This window comes from Manacus vitellinus, unplaced genomic scaffold (assembly GCF_001715985.3).
Source record: "Manacus vitellinus isolate BGI_N305 unplaced genomic scaffold, ASM171598v3 scaffold_30_pilon, whole genome shotgun sequence".
Lineage (NCBI taxonomy): Eukaryota > Metazoa > Chordata > Aves > Passeriformes > Pipridae > Manacus > Manacus vitellinus.
Window position 1 is genome coordinate 2,223,046 of NW_021940291.1, and position 9,920 is coordinate 2,232,965.

Genomic DNA, 9,920 nt, shown 5'->3' on the forward strand with positions numbered 1-9,920 from the left:
CAGCATAGAAAGAATGCTTGGGAAAGGTGCTTTTTCATTTTTATACGTTTGTACCAGCTGGTAATTAATCTTTTACAGCGCTGGAGATGGCTGAAATTTTGTTGCAAGGAAACCATGCTCCATTTAATAAGAAGAACAATCAAATGCCATGATTTGTAGGAAGCAACTTTTTTCCTTGACCTTTTTATTACTGGCAAAATGTCAGCACATTATTGAAGTGCAGAGAATACAATCTATGATAAAAAACCTTGTGTTGCTGCATACCAGACCAAAACGCCCCCTTCTCTCTGGCCAGACACGTACCTTAGTTTTCCCAAACGGCTCTGATTTATAAAGAATTATAGATAAACAACAGAGTCTGAATGTCAAGTGCAATACCATGGGTGAATAGGGCTTGCTCAATTCCTGGAAGCATAAATAAGAGGGAAGGAACAAAAAGAGCAAGAGCCAGAATGCAGCCTTCCTTCTGTATGTCACAGCTACAAGATCACTGCTGACACGACACATGCAGTCTTCATTTTTACCTGAAATACATAATGAAAAATTGGAAAAGACCCAGTAAAAAACTGTAAGGCTGTCTCCAAGAATTAAATCAACTACAATGAGAGATTTAAGATGTTCAACCTACTTAACCAATTGAAGACACTTTAAGGATCACCTGATCATAGCCTGAAATCACTTAGAGGGAAAAGGTGTCAGGAAGCTGGAAAAATGAAGGTAGAAAAAATCCAGATTGGAGAAGAAAGTACCTATCTTTTATTGTAAAGAAAACTACCTTTTGCACACATTGCTGAAGAGCACAAAAGAATCACCAACAAAAATTACAATGCACTGCTTGCCTAAAATAAATGCTCTAATTCAAACAGAAATTACTAGAGATGAGGTAGGAATCCCTGGCTAAAATCCAGTGGCTTGCAGATAAAAAGTCAAATGAGCCCAATAGGATTGATACTTCTGGTTTTACAATCCAGGATGCAAAGAAAAGCTGAGTTGTCCAAAAAGCAAACTCCAGCCTTTCTACCTGAGCCCACTTGCTCACCAGAGAAGGACCCTATGAGATCACCACGCCAAGTGTTGCACAGTCCCTCTCCAGGCTGTCTGAGTGCTGTAAGCAAGCAGCAGGGCAGCCTGTGACAGGCAGCTTGTGTTGCTTGTTAAACATTTCTAGCCCCTAAACATTTCTTCTCCACTTAATTCTTATAAGGTCTGTTTCCAAACCAGCCTGAAGAAAATACTGTTTTATTGACTTCAGTAAAATAAACCTTTTTATTATTTCATATGCCATTTCATTTTCTGGTACTCAAAGCTAAATGGCACAGACATTTACAGTACTGGGAGTCTCATCTGGTAGCTCATCTAAGACAGACTCCCTGAGCCAACAGCTCACAGCGCAGTAGGACTGCCCATTAAAAATACTACAGGATAATTCAGGGCTTCCTATGGGCACCATCCATGTGCACAGCTCAGCTCATTTTCTACACATTATTAAAAGCTACACTATTTAACTCACCATTTAATTTTGATGTTAAATGAAAGCAAAAAGCATGACAAAAGAGTGGTAGTGGGGAAAAAAAAGAATTTTTAAAAAAGGGGCCTGAAGATTTCCTACTAGCTTTATCCAGAGAGTAAACAGGCGTACTCTGGCTGGAACTGGGCTGGCAGACATGGCCGAATAACCTCAAGAGATCAGACCTTCTCCCTGCTCTCATAACAGAGCCTCGTAGGCCAACACAGGAAAATAAATAAAACCCAGCTCCAAAACTTACTTTGTTATCCTTCCAGTGCAGAGTCACAGAGGTAAAAGCAATCTCCCCACAGCTATACGGGACCTGTGATGGAAGCAGGAACTAACACTGATCTCCTGACTTCAAAGCCAAATGCCCTAACCACAAAATTATCCTACTTGCATTGTCTCAACCTGTCTTAATCCAGAAGAACCAAATTACTGGGTAAGGGAAGCAGGGAGAGAAGGGAAAAAATCAGAACATTTATTGGGAATATTTCTGATCCACTTAAAATCAAATACTGCTTACATTGGTGTAAGTCTCCCATATTGCATTTCAATGAATTTGGAACAATGGTATGAACTTTACTACTCAGCTTTTTGAGAGTTCAAGTAAGGCTGACACAGACCCTCTATTAAAGCAAGCAAAAAGCCCCAGATTGCTTAATATTTTTTAGACAGGGGCCTGGAATGCTCAAGAGATGAAATAATTCACACAATAAACCCTGCCTTTCCCCAGCAGTTCACATCCAGCCAAAATCACAAGGGTCAAGTACGATCACGCGTACTCTTGATAGATTTTGAGAGATAAGAGAAGGACCGAAGTGCAATTCCCAGGAGATAAATGCTTGTATGGGATAAATCCCTGTGGATCAACTTGGCAGTAATCCTAGGAGGACAACAAGGGAAGCCAGTGCAGGAAATACTGCACAGAACTGGTGTCTTGGACCCCAGGGTACAGAGGTGAATAAACGAGGGAACGTGGTTTGGTTTTCCCCTCGACAGCTTCAGCTTCCAAAGACACAGTAAAATCCTGCCCCAAATAAATCACTTTTATCCACATGGAGGTAGGGTGTGCTTACAGCAGCTCACATTAAAAGTGGTATAACGATGCTGTTCTCATTTGCACCAGATATGCCAAAACAAAGAGCTGGTGGGTTTTTAAAGGGAATACACAACTCCGCACACCTTGCGATTTGCTCGGGCACTCAAATGAGGGAGCCAGAGGGAAGCAACTGTCTACACAAGCTGTCCCCAGCTCCGGACGGGAAAGAACAGGAGAGGTGGCTGCTGGCATCAGGCACAGAGAGATGGGGTGCACCCACTCAACCTGCCCGGGGACTGAGCTGTTGCAACTTGCTACAAGCAGAAAAGAGCAGCAAACTACGACTTGCTCTGCAGCGTGGGCGAAGCAGGGAGGGAGCAGAGCCTCCGGGGAGCCATGTGACACTGCAGCTCCTCCAGAGCTGACTCCTGCAATGGCATTTGCTATGTGTACCCCTGCTTATGTAGCTCCAGGCTTGGCTTGAAGGTGCAATCTGCTTCTTCACTCTATTTCCACAGTCATTTTCACTTGGAGTGCCTGCTGTTTCCTTTCAAAAAGTGCTGCATCCCTGAGGTACAAAGGGCAGAAAGCTCTTCTAGCATAACCTGGGAGTCAGCAATAGAGATGGGAAAATAAATTATTAAGGACCACACTGATGCAGGTTTTCTTTCTGTCTTGAGCAAAACTTAAATTACTTCTTCCTTTCCCCATTGTGGCTATGGTAATAATGCACAACTATTCATTATCCTCATCTTAACTAGAAAAGCCTCTTTCAATTTAGCACTTAATATAATTACAGTAAATTAAATAGTGTCTAGAAAAAAGTCTTTTTTCAAAGCTATTATCTTACCTCTATGAAACTCTATCAGTTAAAAGTGAAACTAGGTATTAAACAATAAGGGTTTGTATCTATTCAGTGAGCAGAAAAGTGAGATATTCAGCTGAAAATTGTTCAAATTCTATTTCTAAATTCAACACCACATCTCCAAGGGAAAACCGGAGAATCTCATTAATGGTATCACGATGTCCCTCTCACACTGTGGAGACATGACTTGAGCACCCATTCGCTGTTCACTTTCATTCACCTCAACAAAGTTTCCTTTTTTAATATGAAGGAAAAAAATCTGCATTTTATAAAATAACAAGGTAAATTATTGCCTTTGTGTGCTTTCAGCAAAAGCTCTCCCTGGCTAGTGATGCATCGTTAATTTGATTTCTCCAAGAGACACACAGGATAAAAAGCATTTGGCTGGCCATGAAGTCAATGGGAAAACACACAGATTTCAAGAGGGCCAGGATAAACAAAAAATAAAAGCAATACATTTCTACACTGCTACTCTGAAGAAAAAAAAAATGAGAAAAAAAGAAAGAAAGAAAAAAAAGACAAAGTATCTACAATAGGTATTTGTTATTACCAAGAGAGGCTTTTGGTAAATGGTCATTCTGTTCTCATAAATAAATCAAATGCTGGCTTGGTAATACTTGAACTGATACTAGAAGTACTAGAAGCATTATTTTTAACACAATGTAAGCATACCAGCCATCAGGAACAAAATATTAAGCAGGAAATATCTTTAATACATTGGTTTTCAACAACTGGGAAAACATAGTAATAATTAGCAGCTGGCACGGGAACTCTGCTAACTGTGCATCTTGTGGATAACAGCAAGTTTTATGTTAATACAATGATGTCAGCTGACGACAGCTTTATGGCAGAGAACAGCATATTGTGCATTTCTGGGAAAAGGAATCTTTAGCACTGTGGGGATTATTATGGCTAAATTGCTTCTGAGTCACAGTCTGTTGCTGCTCAGTGTTTCTCACTTGGTCCCTACCTACCTACCTACCTTTTATTTCCTCATGGGGATGCACCTGTTCAAAGAAGAGAATAAAACTGCACTGTTGCACCCACTCTCTTAGCTCATTTAGACGAGTTATTCAGGATCTTGCTTCCACAATGGGATTATTTTTATTTATATTACAGAACAGCCCAGCAGAAGCCAAGACCACACAGCACTAGGCATTGTGTGAACTTATCATAAGAGACCTTGACAACAAAGAACATGTAATTCAGGCAGGCATAAGAGAAGATGAAAAAGGCACAGAAAGCTGATGTTAACACATCTTGGCCACGTACCTTCTCAAGGTACTATGAAACAAGAGACCCTACACTACACTTCTCAGATACACTCACAGCTACAGGATCCTCCCAGCTTCTCAGCACATCTCACCCTCTTGGAAAAGAAAGCTTTCAGCACCTACGCTGAGGGATTCCACAAGCCAGAACTTGAACACCAGCTTGGAAAGAATTAGGTTAGATGCCTGACAGTCTGAGCTTGGTTTACACAGCCTCCAGCCCTGTCCAAAACTGGAGATCCCCAAATCTACTGCAATGCACAGATATATGAATAAACGAGTGCAGGTATGCTAATATGCCTCCCATGACCTGGAGTCCAGAGAGAAATTAAAGTGGTAACAGCAGTTTGATTACAGGCATCAAAGCCTGGGTGGCACACCAGACAAATAAAAAATAAAAAAAATTGAGCCTTGTTTTTCATCCACTGATCCTGAATTGAAACAAAACAAAAAAAATCCATTTATACAGATTCTTATGAAATTACATTTCTTCTTCAATCAGGAATGTTACTAAGGCAGAGAAAGAAAGCAAGACAAGGAGGATAGGCCAAATGTTAAATGGATGGGCCAGATGTTAAAATGGAAAGAAGAAAATCTATTTTAAACAAAACTGAAAAATACAAGGACTGCATATTTCATACCTAACACACCTGGTCTAGATTGACTATAACAAGGTTCCATGGAAGGCAGCTTAAATTACTGCCTTGTCCACTAGTGCTGTAATTTGTATGGTACATTCAGTGTTCACAGAAAGCCTTCAAAGTTCAAGTGAGGATTTACAGATTTACCAGAAAAAATTAAAAATTGCTTAGACTGAACTGTCTTTGACACACATATGAAAGAAAAGATCATGAAATTATCTGCAAATCCATATTCCTTTCCTTAGTAAGGTAAAGGGGAAAATAATTATTCACTGCATCAGCAACTGTCAGGCTCGGAGCACTCCGTGAGGTTGTTTTCCAAGGCAACACAGCAAGAAAAGACACAAAGATTCATCTTATAAAATGGAAATCTCATCTATTTGCATCTGTGCCAGGAGCTTGCCAGAATAACCCCCCTGACTGAGTACTAAATCCAGTGGCAATGTCACGTTCAGATTTCAGGGATTTTACAGCTAAGCCAGCAGCAGCTCCCCGAGTGAACTGCACAATGTTTGATAAAGTGTCTAAAAGCCTTGGTCACCTCACTATATAAAAGTGATTTTCTCCTGATGCTGAAAATCATATCAAAAAGAAGTGCAAAAATATTAAAACAACAACAAAACAAGAAACTTAAATAGTTCTTTTCATTCTGCCACAGTGAGCAATAGTTACACACACCACTCCACGCAGCAGAATTCCCTTCCTCCCCTCACTGGGATGTGGCAATTTTTTGCTGTGAGGAGACAATTTCCCATCATTATAATCTGAGAAAAGAGCAAAACAACTGAATAGTGCAATGCTAGCATAGGTTTAGCATTCTGGCATCAAACAACACAGGTAAAAAAGCCAAGCTGTCTCTGCAGCACTGAAGGTGGGAAGGAGCAATGACACAAGAACAGTTGTCTGGAACAAACTGCAATAGCATGAAAATTAAAATGCCTTTTAGAGCAATCTCATGTTTTTGCCATGAGAAAAACTGAAGGAGAGCTAGCAGGACACTGCTTTTGTTCTTGAAGTGTTGGGATGCAGAAGGATCAAGTTCACATTAAGCCTTCCATTCAACACACAACGAGACATTTCATCCCTCGATGCCTTTCTGCCACATCTGACGGATAAGCAGTTAAGTCTGCTTTTATCTTGGCCTCTGCTGATCAATTTAGACAGCATACCCTTCAGGACTCTACTACAGTAGCATTCCAATTTGAGAATACACACAAAATAGCTATTGCATTATTCCTTGGGGGTACAATTTCACATTGATTGATTCACTGACAGATTAGATAGGATGAAGCAGGCAGACTCCATGTTGAGTTTTTTTTCCCCCACGAGGAGAGCTGCACACATCCCAGTTGATTAAGGATGTGCTTATTTCTTTTTTTGCCTTTAGCTGGTTAATTTTACTGATATAACAATCATACAGATGGTAACTGGTTTGCCAAAATACTCAAATTGATACAGCCCTACAGTCAGTTCCCAGTAAGCTGAAGCTTGGCTTGGAATTTAGCAAAACACATACAAAAACTACTACCAAGAAGACTGCTAGCAGGGTAAGGTAATTGATATTGGTGCATGGCACTGACCTCAGTGACATACTGCAAAAGGAAAGCATAGGTATACACCTGGCTGTTTATTAAACAAGGAGGAGAATAGAGCCTTTTCAATTCAGAGTTTGATTTATACACCTATAAATCCTTCAATCCAAAAGAAGCATGAAGAAAAAAATGGCACAATTTCAACTGTAGCTCTACAAACACTACAGAAAACTGAGACTAAAGAACAAGGGATATGCCCATGGTTCTTATGCAGGTTGCAAGAAATTAAAAAACACCACCACACGTGCAGCTGGACTATTCCAACCCCCCCCCCCAAAAAAAAATCCCCTTTTCACATCACTTTCCTTTTGTGATGGGCAGAGGCCATTTACAGGTAATTCTTACTAGCCTGCTGTTAGCTACTTCCAATTTTGCAGAATTCTCCCCTCTAGTCCCTTGATCTTTTCATATTACACAGATGCATATACAGTACTTAGAGCCTGATGCAACAACAATCCCCCTGCACCTTGAGTAGAGACAGAGTATTCAAAAAATTCAGAAATGTGAAAACCTGGGCAGGTTGTACACTGCTCCTTAGTCCCACACACAGGCTCAGCAGCTACTTATCAAAAGTGTATTTTTCAGGACAGTTGTCTCCTTCCTCCCTCATTGCATGACCAGAAAGAGCCACAGTGGTGGGGAGGGGCTGGGATGAAGGCAGAACCTGTGATTTAGACACAGCCCTGTACAATTAAATGCACCACAACCACATTGCTCCACACGCAGCAGCACCTGGGAGGAGTTTGCTCAAGACACCTGGTGCTCTGAAAGCACAGCATAAACACCAGCAGTGACAGCCAAGAGCCTGCATGAGCAGTGAGCAAGCCCAGACCTACACTGAGACAGGCTGGCATGGCGGGTCACTGTCATCCCTGCCCAAACCCACGTGTATTTGGCATTTGGATTGTTCCCATTTCCTGACTGCTTCTTGTGTTTCCTTTACCTTAGTAACCACAGCAGGCGTGCACAAACACCTACAACGTGCTGCCAGAGACATCTCATGTTGAGGAGTGGAGGCGTGAGGAGCAGCACTTCTCGCTGAGAAAACACTGTGCTATTAATGCTTCAAAGGCAGGGAGGTCAGGCGAAAAAACACTAAATGCAGCTTTTTCCCCAAATAAAACAAGAGATCAAATAGCACAAATCTGTGCATTTGCAGAGGGAGGTCTGTGCTCCTCGGCTCAGAAGCAGCAGGGCCTTGCTGACACTTCAGGGCAGTCTCATTTTTGCCTCTTAAGCCCCAGGTTGAGCCCTAAAAGACCTTCACCATTGGCAACACTGGCAATCTCATAATTGCCTCCAGCTGATAACAGCTCTCTTGGATGTGAAGTGAGTCTGACCCACTTCAGATTAGCTTAACTAAAATTTTTATGATCTGTGAACATAATATGAATCAATCGAGACTCAGTTTTGCTCTGAACACAGCACACTGATTTCAAACACTGCACATTACAGATTACAGGAATGGCCTTTCCCTAGAGATATCCCAACTTCTAAACCACAGCACTGTATCAGACACAGAGCAATTTTTCCAATGCTGTAGCCAAGAAAGCACCTTGCTAAATATCTAACCCAACAAAGAAAACTGAACCACCTGTACTGTACAAGCCCTCCTCCCACTCACCTGATGAATCAGTGTTGCAATAAAGCACATGGAAATTGAATTAACTACCATGAAAAGATTACAGCAGTAAATCCGCCTTTCAGTTACATTCATGTAGCACCATGATTAAATCATTTCTTTGGTTCACATTGTCCACTTCAAACCAAAACAGGTGGCAGGCAGGACTATGGTCTGCATTACTCGCCTTGAATCAGAGAACTGCTATCACTACTTTGATCAACAGTGGCACAAAGTAACCCTGGTGCTGAATCGGCTGCCCTGCTGCCCCCACACCCTTTTGGCCCAGCTCAGCTGTCACCCTTTTTGGCCAGCACACTCCCAGGGTCACCCACCATCCCACTATGAACTGCCCAGCTGAGAACAGCCATTCTCCTCTTTTGGCAAGAAAACTTAACCACCAACAGAGGGGAAGCCACAGCAGAGGTGACTTGAGGCTTCTCTCTCTCCCTCCGCACTCACACCTCTTTGGAAACTTGCTGCCAAGAAGGAAGGTGGCAGCTGGGGATGCATCCAGCGGCTGTTCCCTGCTGTACAGACCTTGCTGAATACTGTTGTTATCTTATACATCAGTGCAAAGAGGAGGAAGGAATATTTTGACAACAAAGATACTGCTGCAGCTAGATGAAGTGAGGAGGTGACTACACATCTTAAAGAACTTTCCTCCTCACTTATGTTAAACAATTGTTTCACACTACAACACTTTAGGTTTGCATAACACTTGAAAAACATGGGTTCTGATCCAGCAGACAGTTGTATGTGCTTATATATTTATTTCTCCAGACAAGCTGCCTCGCTTCACTTAGTGCAAGCTAAAAGCATTTCCAAACTCAGGTCTATCTGGTTTTTAGATAGCAATGCATATGGTCTTCGGTATGGTATCTGTACAAGTGCCTATAGGAAAGGTAATTGCCATCCTCAATCAAATGTAGCCCATTAGGAACAGTGCAGTCTCCCTACTTGTTCCCCACCATCCTGGAAGAAATACATTAAAAATGGGTTCCACCTACCAGATATGCCCATATATCTAAAGAAATCATGTCTCCTTGACAGCACGCCATCCCACATGCCACATCAGCCACATGCTGGACCCCCAGCCCTGCCATGCAGAGATGTCGGGGGCCGAGGGAGGAGTGGGAGAGCACCCCACAGCTCCCATCGCCAAACCCCAAAAGACAACACACAGAAACGGCAGCACACAACCTGGGCACAAAGCACGGGCAGAGGCAGTAGGGTTACCCTCTTGGAGCTGCCAGCGCTCAGTCCCTCATTGAAATCACGCCGCTCTGGGGTACCACGCTATACTTAAAAATAGGCAGCCTGGCTTTGCGGGAGAGACGAGGAGAACAGCAGATGTGCAAATGCCTTTCAATTTTGTCAT

General features: G+C 42.2%; 1 protein-coding gene across 3 annotated transcripts in view; it reads right to left on the bottom strand.

The window, feature by feature from the left end:
- Nucleotides 1-9,920, bottom strand: part of OSBPL5 (oxysterol binding protein like 5) — a 176,504-nt gene that overhangs the window by 128,268 nt on the left and 38,316 nt on the right. The window lies entirely within an intron of this gene.